The 8,974-nt window shown below is 34.6% G+C and overlaps 1 non-coding gene across 1 annotated transcript; it reads left to right on the top strand.

Annotated features, from left to right (window-relative positions):
* The first annotated feature begins 7,426 nt into the window (after nt 1–7,426).
* Nucleotides 7,427–7,533, top strand: LOC131176150 (small nucleolar RNA R71). Its single transcript, XR_009146275.1, has one exon. It is a non-coding gene; the product is annotated as a small nucleolar RNA R71 (small nucleolar RNA).
* The last annotated feature ends 1,441 nt before the right edge of the window (nt 7,534–8,974 follow it).

An 8,974-nucleotide genomic window follows, 5' to 3' on the forward strand; every position in this document is an offset into this window, starting at 1 on the left:
AAGGATCCAGAGAAAGTGAGGTAAAAGGGTGAGTAACGGAAATGCCACGTCAAAAATTTTCCGATAAAAGCGACAAAAGCCGAGTCAGTTGTGTCGCGGGTTGTGTCGCTCTCGGCGTGAATATCTGACGATTGACACAACCTGCGACATGAGCTAATTCGGTTGTACTGCAGGTTGTGTCGCTCTCGGCCATTTTTTTTTTTTTTTTTTTCTCAACTTCAAAAGTTTTGCAATTCGATTTTAATCTCCTCCAAATGGCTACTCTGATCAAAATACATCAAATTTCTCTAGATTTAACCTACAAAACAAATAAATTCCAAAAATTAAACTAAGAAATGTGAAAATTGTAAAATTGACTAAATATATACTAATATCTAAAATAATAGCTATGAATAAGGGTAAATTATGTGCAAAAATTACTCCTAAATGATGATCTAAAATGCATGCATCAAATTCCCCCATACTCAAACTCTTGCTTGTCCTCAAGCAAAATTTCATTAAAACTCATTTGGAAGGGAATAGAATCAGTCTTTGAAAACTCAAAAATTCACTAATCCAAACTACCAACTTACCTCTAGCCACCAACATTCCAAATTCCCACCAGCAAAAGCACAAAGAATGAAGCAAGCACTCTCAACTATTACAGAATAGCTAAGAATTAACCAATCAACCCAAGCAACAAATACCAACCAACTACAAGAGTCAATTGTGCCAAAACAAACCTAAATGAAATAAATAGCCAATGTGTCTCAAATAGATGGTGAGTAATGTATGGAAGATTATATTGCCAAACCCATATGCAAGCATAAAAGATCTAACTCTACTAATGTAACAAGCATTTTTCAAAGAATCATTAGGTCTTTTTAAGGGTTGTAATGGGGTCAAATAGGGTAAGATTGTGGTTAACAAAGAAAGGGAATAAGGTAAACAAAATATGAGAATAATATTAACCATGAAACTCAAAGTGCATCCATTTTTTTTTTTTTTTTATCAAGAGGAAAGAAATTCGCAATGAATCTTAAGTGCTAACACAATAAAGGGACTATTTTTATAATATATTTTTTATTTTGTATGTGTCCCTATTTCACGTCACACCCAAAATTACCTTTGGGATATTTTTGTGACTATATTTTTTTTTTATCAACTTTTCACAATTACTCTAGCACTTTTCAAGATGTTTCAATCCTCCAAGTTTTTTTTTTTTTTTTTTATGCACTTAATTGCTAAAATATTATTCTCATAAATAGGTGGTAGTGTTTAGGTTTAACGGCTAGGTAAATGATTTGGGTTCCAAAGAAATTAGGGATTTAAGGTTCAAGGGGGTTTGCAAGGGTTAAAATGAAATTAAGGTAGGTTAAGGCTAAATGTGAGGTTTAAAATATGAAGAAATGCCTAAATGATATTCTTATCAAATGCAAGTTAAAAATTTCGCTTTGAAAGATCTAAGATGCTTGTTCTAGGAATGGTGAGACGACAATGACCATTTTCTTTCTTAAAGGCTTATCCAGACACTCAAAACTCAAAATAACTAATCAGAATCTGCATACCTAGATGAATGTATTAATTTTCAGCTATTAAGTAAGAGAAAGAATAATGCTTAAGACTTTGTACCCAGCTGGAACTTTCATTCCACTAACCATCTAAAGGCAAGTTGGTTTGCTTGAATAAGTGGCTTATGGAATTCAAAGACTGGTTTAAAAATTCAAAAATTTTAAATGAGTGAATGATATGCATGAGTGTAAATGTATAGTCAACCTATATGCAACTAAGTATGCATAACTAAGTATATGAAGCTATATGCAGTGTATATACGTGAATATGTACAAGTATGAAGTAATGAGTGTGTCACTAAATGAAAAAGGAAAAAGTAATTTTTGCAAAAAATTTACCCTCTCCCCCATACTTAGAATGAACATTGTCCTCAATGTTAAAAATGTGCAGAAAATGGGTAGCTGATATGTGCATAAAGAATTATTACCATGTTGCATAAGCGAGAGCACAACTTGTGTTGACAGTGACACAAGCTGAGATGAGAATTGTTACCTCATTGAAGTGCAGCCAATTTAATTAGATAAAATTTGGACAGCTGCTGCACTCATTGCAAAAGAAACAGTACGATGGAATCCATTAAATCAATTAAACTCAAAAAGTTGAAATAGGAAGTTAAGCTCAAAAATGTAACCATCAAGTGTAAATCCGAAATAGCAAATCAAAGCAAGTGAGCGATGTACTAAAGATATAAAAATTGTATTTTATGAGGAACTAAAAAGAAACTGAATAAGTAAACGGTTCAAGTAAAAGAAAAACAACACAAGCAGAATATTAACTAAACAAGTTAAAAACACTAATGAATTAAGCAACTAAAATAAAGACATGAAATTTTTTTTTTTTTTTTTTTTTTTTTTTTTTTTTTATGCTCATTTGCTTGCAATGCATTATATCCCATCTGCACAAGGAAATTAGAACAATGTTAAACTCTGAATAAGGAGTATAGAAAAACTTAAAACAAATATATGAAAGAAATAAAGGATAAATGAAAATTTTGGGAGTTATGCACAAAAATGCTAAGTTTAGGTCTTTAGCTTGACCATACTTACTCAAAATTTCATGGAGAATGAGAAAGATAGCAAGTTGCTATCTTCTCAATTGGCTCACCAACTGAATAGTGCCTCAACCTTTGCCCATTTACCTTGAAATTACCCGATTTTTCACCAAAAATTTCAACAAAGACCATGAGGTAAAACTTTCACTATTTTTAATGGACCTGACCACCTTGATTGTAATTTTCCTTGAAAAAATTTTAACCTTGAATTGAATAAGAGAACCAAATCTCCTTCTTTAAAGTCCTTTTTCTTGATATGCTTATCATGCCATTTTTTAGTTCTTTCTTTATAGATCCTAGCATTTTCATAAGCATCAAGTCTCAATTCTTCTAATTCATCAAGTTGCAAAAGTCTTTTGTGTCCAGCAGCTTGTAAATCAAAATTGATTGTTCTAATGGCCCAATAAGCTTTATGTTCTAACTCTACGGGCAAGTGGCATGATTTCCCAAAAACTAACCTATAAGGTGTAGTTCCTATGGGGGTTTTAAATGCTGTTCTATATGCCCAAAGAGTGTCATCTAATTTAAGGGACCAATCTTTTACGGACTTATTGTGATTTTCTCCAAGATTTGCTTGATTTCTCTATTTGTGATTTCTACTTGGCCATTTGTTTGAGGATGATATGGTGTGGCAATTCTATGCTTTACCCCATATTTTCTCATCAATTTTTCAAATTGGTGGTTACAAAAATGGCTACCACCATCACTGATTATGGCACGTGGGGCAACAAACACAGTCAAAACAAATTTTTTCAGAAATTTCACCACAACTTTTGCATCATTGGTAGGTGTAGCAATAGCTTCTACCCATTTAGATACATAGTCCACCCCTACCAAGATATATTTATTCCCATAAGAAGATGGAAATGGCCCCATGAAATCAATTCCCCATACATCAAACAATTCAACTTCTAATATGGACTGTTGGGGCATCTCATCTCTTTTGGAAATGTTGCCTACCCTTTGGCACCTATCACACTTGCTTACAAAGTCTCTCACATGTTTAATCATATTAGGCCAATAGAAACCTGATGTCAAGACTTTTCAACGATTTTGAGAAACTAAAATGATCACCATATTCAGAAGAATGACAATGGTAAATAACATCATGCATTTCTTCCTCTGGTATACATCTTCTAATTATTCCATCATTGCATCTTCTAAACAAAAGAGGTTCTTCCCAAGAATAAAATTTAACATCATGCAAGAATCTTTTCTTTTCTTTGCCAAGATAAATCAGTGGCAAGACACCACAAGACAAGAAATTCACAATATCAAGAAACCATGGAAGTGCAATTCAACACATACAATTGCTCATTCATGAAAAACTCATCAATTGGCACAATTTCATCATCTTTATTTTCAGTTTTCATCCTAGAAAGGTGATCAGCCACCACATTCTCAACACCCTTTTTATCTCTTATTTCCAAATCAAATTCTTGAAGTAACAATATCCATCTAATCAACCTAGATTTAGCTTCTTTCTTGCTCATTAAATACTTTATTCTTTGCATGATCAGTGAAAACAATTACCTTTGAGTTGACCAAATAAGAGCGGAATTTATTAAGTGCAAATACTACCGCAAGGAACTCCTTTTCAGTTGTAGCGTAATTGACTTGGGCTTCATCAAGGGTTCGGCTTGCATAGTAAATGGCATAAGGTTTTCTATCTTTTATTTGGCCAAGGGCGGCTCAACAAGAAACTCACTTGCATCACACATGATTTCGAATGGCAAAGTCCAATCTGGGGGTTGCATGATAGGAGCTGTTGTTAATGCCGTCTTTAACCTGCAAAAAGCAACCATACAATCTTGATTAAAATCAAATTTAACATCATGATTCAAAAGATTTGTTAAGGGTTTAGCAAGTTTAGAAAAATCCTGAATAAATCGCCGGTAAAACCCGGCATGTCCAAGAAAACTTCGCACTCCTTTGTGATGGTTGGAGGTGGCATTTTTTCAATAATTTCTATTTTAGCTCTATCCACTTCAATTCCCCTTTTTGAGATTAAATGCCCTAAAACGATCCCCTCTTGGACCATAAAGTGGCATTTCTCCCAATTCAACACTAGATCATTATCAGCACATCTCTGCAAAATCTTAGACAAATTAGTCAAGCATGAATCAAAATTAGTGCCATATACTGAAAAATCATCCATGAAGACCTCCATAATTTCTTCAATAAAATCAGAAAAAATGGCCATCATGCATCTTTGAAATGTGCCAGGCGCATTACACAATCCGAATGGCATCCTTCGAGAGGCAAAGGTGCCATAGGGACAGCTAAAGGTAGATATTTCTCGCTCATCAGGAGGGATTGGAATTTGAAAGAAACCAGAAAATCCATCTAAGTAACAAAAGAAAGAAAGCTTGGCTAATCTCTCTAACATTTGATCCATAAAAGGAAGGGAAAATGGTCTTTTCTTGTGGCATTGTTCAACTTCCTATAGTCTATGCACATTCTCCAACTGTACTTGATTCTAGTGGGTATCAATTCATTATTCTCATTTTTAACAACTGTCACCCCACCTTTTTGGGTACAACATGCACAGGACTAACCCACTCCTTTATCGAAATGGGGTAAATAATTCCAGCACTAGTAATTTTAGGATTTCCTTTTCACAACATCCTTCATTGTAGGATTCAATCTTCTTTGGTGTTCAATGGAAGGTTTACTATTTGGCTCAAGAAAAATCCTATGCATACAAACTGTTGGACTAATTCCCTTTATATCATCAATTGCATAACCCAAAACTCTTCTATATTCTCTCAAAACTCTCAACAATTTGTCAATCTCAATATTAGTCAAACATGCATTAATTATAACAGGATATGTTTCATTGGGTCCAAGAAAAGCATACCTGAGGTTGGAAGGAAGAGGTTTAAGATCTACCTTTGGGGCATCCTCTACCTTTAATGATGGTGGTTTGATCTCCAAATTTTGCACTCCTTCAAGTTGAAAAATTGTGGCTTCAGGATGTGGTGGAGAGCTTTCCAAGTATTGCGCAAAAATAGCCATGTTGTGATTATCATCATCAATGCTCCCACCATGGACTAAGCAATTTTCAAGTGGGTCTTGTGGATAGCTTTTTCCAAATGCTCTTGAACAATCTCTTCAATAATGTCTACCCATAAACAAGACTCAACTTCTTCATGTTTCCTTTTCATGGCTGGATTGATGTTGAATATCATTTGATCATCTCCCACTCTAAGTGTCAATTGCTCACCCTTTACATCAATTAATGCACCAGCTGTTGCCAAGAAGGGTCTTCCCAATAAGATAGGAACTTTTGTGTCTTCTTCCATATCTAAAATGACAAAATCCACCGGAATGTAGAATTTCCCAACCTTGATAGGCACATTTTCAAGAATGCCTTCCGGATACTTAATTGAACGGTCAGCCAATGAAAGATACATGTTTGTGGGCTTCAACTCTCCCATATTCAACTTCTCATATATTGAAAGAGGCATTAGGCTGACGCTAGCTCCAAGGTCACATAAAGCATTTGCCACACAATTATCACCAATATGACAAGGGATGGAAAACACACCCGGATCTTTGAGTTTGGGAGGTAACTTTTTCTGAATTATAGCACTGCATTGCTCTCCCAAATTGATGGTGTCATAATCTTCTAGTCTTCTCTTGTTGGAAAGAATCTCCTTCAAAAACTTGGCATAACTTGGCATTTGGGATAGTGCCTCAGTGAATGGCACATTGATATACAACTTCTTTAGCACTTCAAGGAATTTGCCAAATTGTTTGTCTAGCTTGTGCTTAATGAATCTTTGAGGGTAGGGAAGGGTGGGCTTGTAAGGTTCAGGTGGGATGTATGGTTTCTCTCCTTCATCTTGCTCACTTTTGCTTTCTTCTTCTTTTTCATTTTTCTTGCTCTCAACTGAATTTTCTTCTTTTGTGCTCTCTTTATCTTCTCTCTTGTTTTCACTCTCTTGACCAACTTTTTTACCACTTCTCAAGGTTACAAACTTACATTGTTCATGAGGGTTTTGTGGTTGGCTAGGTAGTTTCCCATAGGAATTGCTTCCTGATGAGCTTGCTTGTTGCGCCAATTGAGTCTCCAACATGCGGTTGTGGACTTGTAATTGATCCATGGTTTGTCTCATGTGTTGCATTTCTTCCTCCAATTTGCTATTCATCTTGCTTTGTTCAGCAAAAAATTTCTCCATCATGTTCTCCAAGGATGGCTTCGGTTCATGAGGTGGAAGGGATTGTTGTGCTCTTGCTTGATATCCAGGTGGTGGCTGCCTTGTGGGCTGAAATTGAGGCTGAAATTGAGGCCTATTTTGCTGCATAAACTGCTGGTTATGAGCATAATTTGAGCTTTGGCCTTGTTGAGCAAAAGTTGCTTGTGGTCTCCATGTTGAGTTGTTCACATTAGAATAAGCATTTCCCATAGGTTTCTGTTGATAACCTCCTGCATAAGCAGCTTGTTCTTGCAAATAATCATCACCATAAGAAGAGTAATCAACTCCACAACTTTGAGTTCCATCTGTGAAGGCAACTTGTTGCATAGTTGTAGGAGTAGAGTTTGTTGCCTTTGTGCAAAAATCACTAAGAAGCTGAGTCAACTGATCAAATCTTGCATTCATGTAGCTAACTGAGTCTAGTTCATAGATCCCAGCTTTCTTTGGCTCAAGTGCTCTAGGATTTCCCCATAAATGGGTATTATGAGCAATCTTCTCTAATAGATCATAGCATTCTTCACTTGTCATTCTCATGAAATCTCCTCCTGCTTGTGAATCAATTGTGTTTCTTATGGCTGGAGTAACTCTGGTGTAGAAATTCTGAACAATCATCCATTTCGGTATTTCATGATGAGGACATTGCCTTTCAAGCTCCTTAAATCTCATCCAAGATTCATACAAAGTTTCATCATCCCTTGGTTTAAAAGCTACCATCAAATTCCTCAAATGAGTAGTTTTCCTAGGTGGGAAAAATTGAGATAGAAAAGCTTAAGATAGCTGCTCCCAAGTAGCTATAATAGCTTGTGGAAGTGAATCATACCACTCCAATGCTGAATCCCGAAGAGAGAATGGAAATAAGGTGAGCCGAATAACTTCATCAGAAACTCCAGGTTGTCTTTGTGTACCACATATCATCAAAAATTTCTTCAAATGAGAATGAGGATTTTCAAGTGGGCTACCTCCAAATTGTGAATTCTGAACCATTTGAATAAGACCAGTTTTTAATTCAAATTGATTAGCTCCAATAATAGGTCTGTTATCTCTCACATCAGTACATCTAGGAAAAGCATAGTCTAACATGGATCTTCTTTGAGGATCATTTTGATTAATAACCACTTTTTGCCCGTTTTGCTCGTTTCCTCCATTATCTCCACCAATAGCTCTATTTTGATTCTCCATATTTTCGATTGTCTCCTCTTGCTCAAATATTTGTTGTTCTTCCTTTTCTGCTTCTTTTCTTCTCTTGAATTCCTTTTTGTTGGCTCGACAGAATTTTTCAATTTCTGGGTTGAACAACAATTCAGTGTCACTTGTGCTTTTCGATCGTCTCATAAACAAGAAAAGTACCTGAAAAACACAAGGAACAATAGTGAAAATAAAAGAAAATAAAAATTCTAATTAGCTTAAAACAATTAAAATCCAACTTAAAACAAACAATTCCCCGGCAACGGCGCCAAAAACTTGATGCTGTGTGTCCGCAAGTGCACGGGTCACAGTAGTATAGTTTTAAAAAAATGATATCGATCCCACAGGGAATTGTGCTTAAATTGGAAATAAAAGTATAAGCAAATTAGAATTAAAAGATATTAAAAATAAAATCTAAAAATAAAAATTAAGACAAAAATTAAAGATGTAAAATGAAATTTGGAATTAAAATTGGTATTTGAGGAATTAAAACTAGATCAATCAATTAACTAAAATTAATTAAACTAGATTACCCAAAAATTAATTTGAAATATCTATTTATGAAATTGAGAGGAATTAAATCTAAAAAAAATAAAAATAAAGTGATTATAGAAATTGGATTTAAATTGGATTTAAATTTAAATTGCTATTTATGAGGTTTGGAGGATTTATATCTAATTTCAATGAAAAATAAATTGATTCTAGAGATTGGATTTTCAATATTGTTTGCATGTGATTTTTCCCTAATTTAGCCAAACACATGAGAATTGCAATTTTGAGGGAAATCAATTCTTAAATTTTTGAAACCTTTTTCAAGCATCTCAAAATTGGTTTTCATTAAATCAAACCCTGTTTTCACGGTATTTCAAATCTAACAAAAACCCAATTAATGCTCTAATTGATTTTTGGAAAGTTCCCCTTAATCTTCTTAGCTTATTTCTAACACCAAGAAAATAAAGTTTATTGCAAGATTATCTATCCCCAA

Source organism: Hevea brasiliensis, chromosome 18, assembly GCF_030052815.1.
Source record: "Hevea brasiliensis isolate MT/VB/25A 57/8 chromosome 18, ASM3005281v1, whole genome shotgun sequence".
In the NCBI taxonomy this organism is placed as follows: domain Eukaryota; kingdom Viridiplantae; phylum Streptophyta; class Magnoliopsida; order Malpighiales; family Euphorbiaceae; genus Hevea; species Hevea brasiliensis.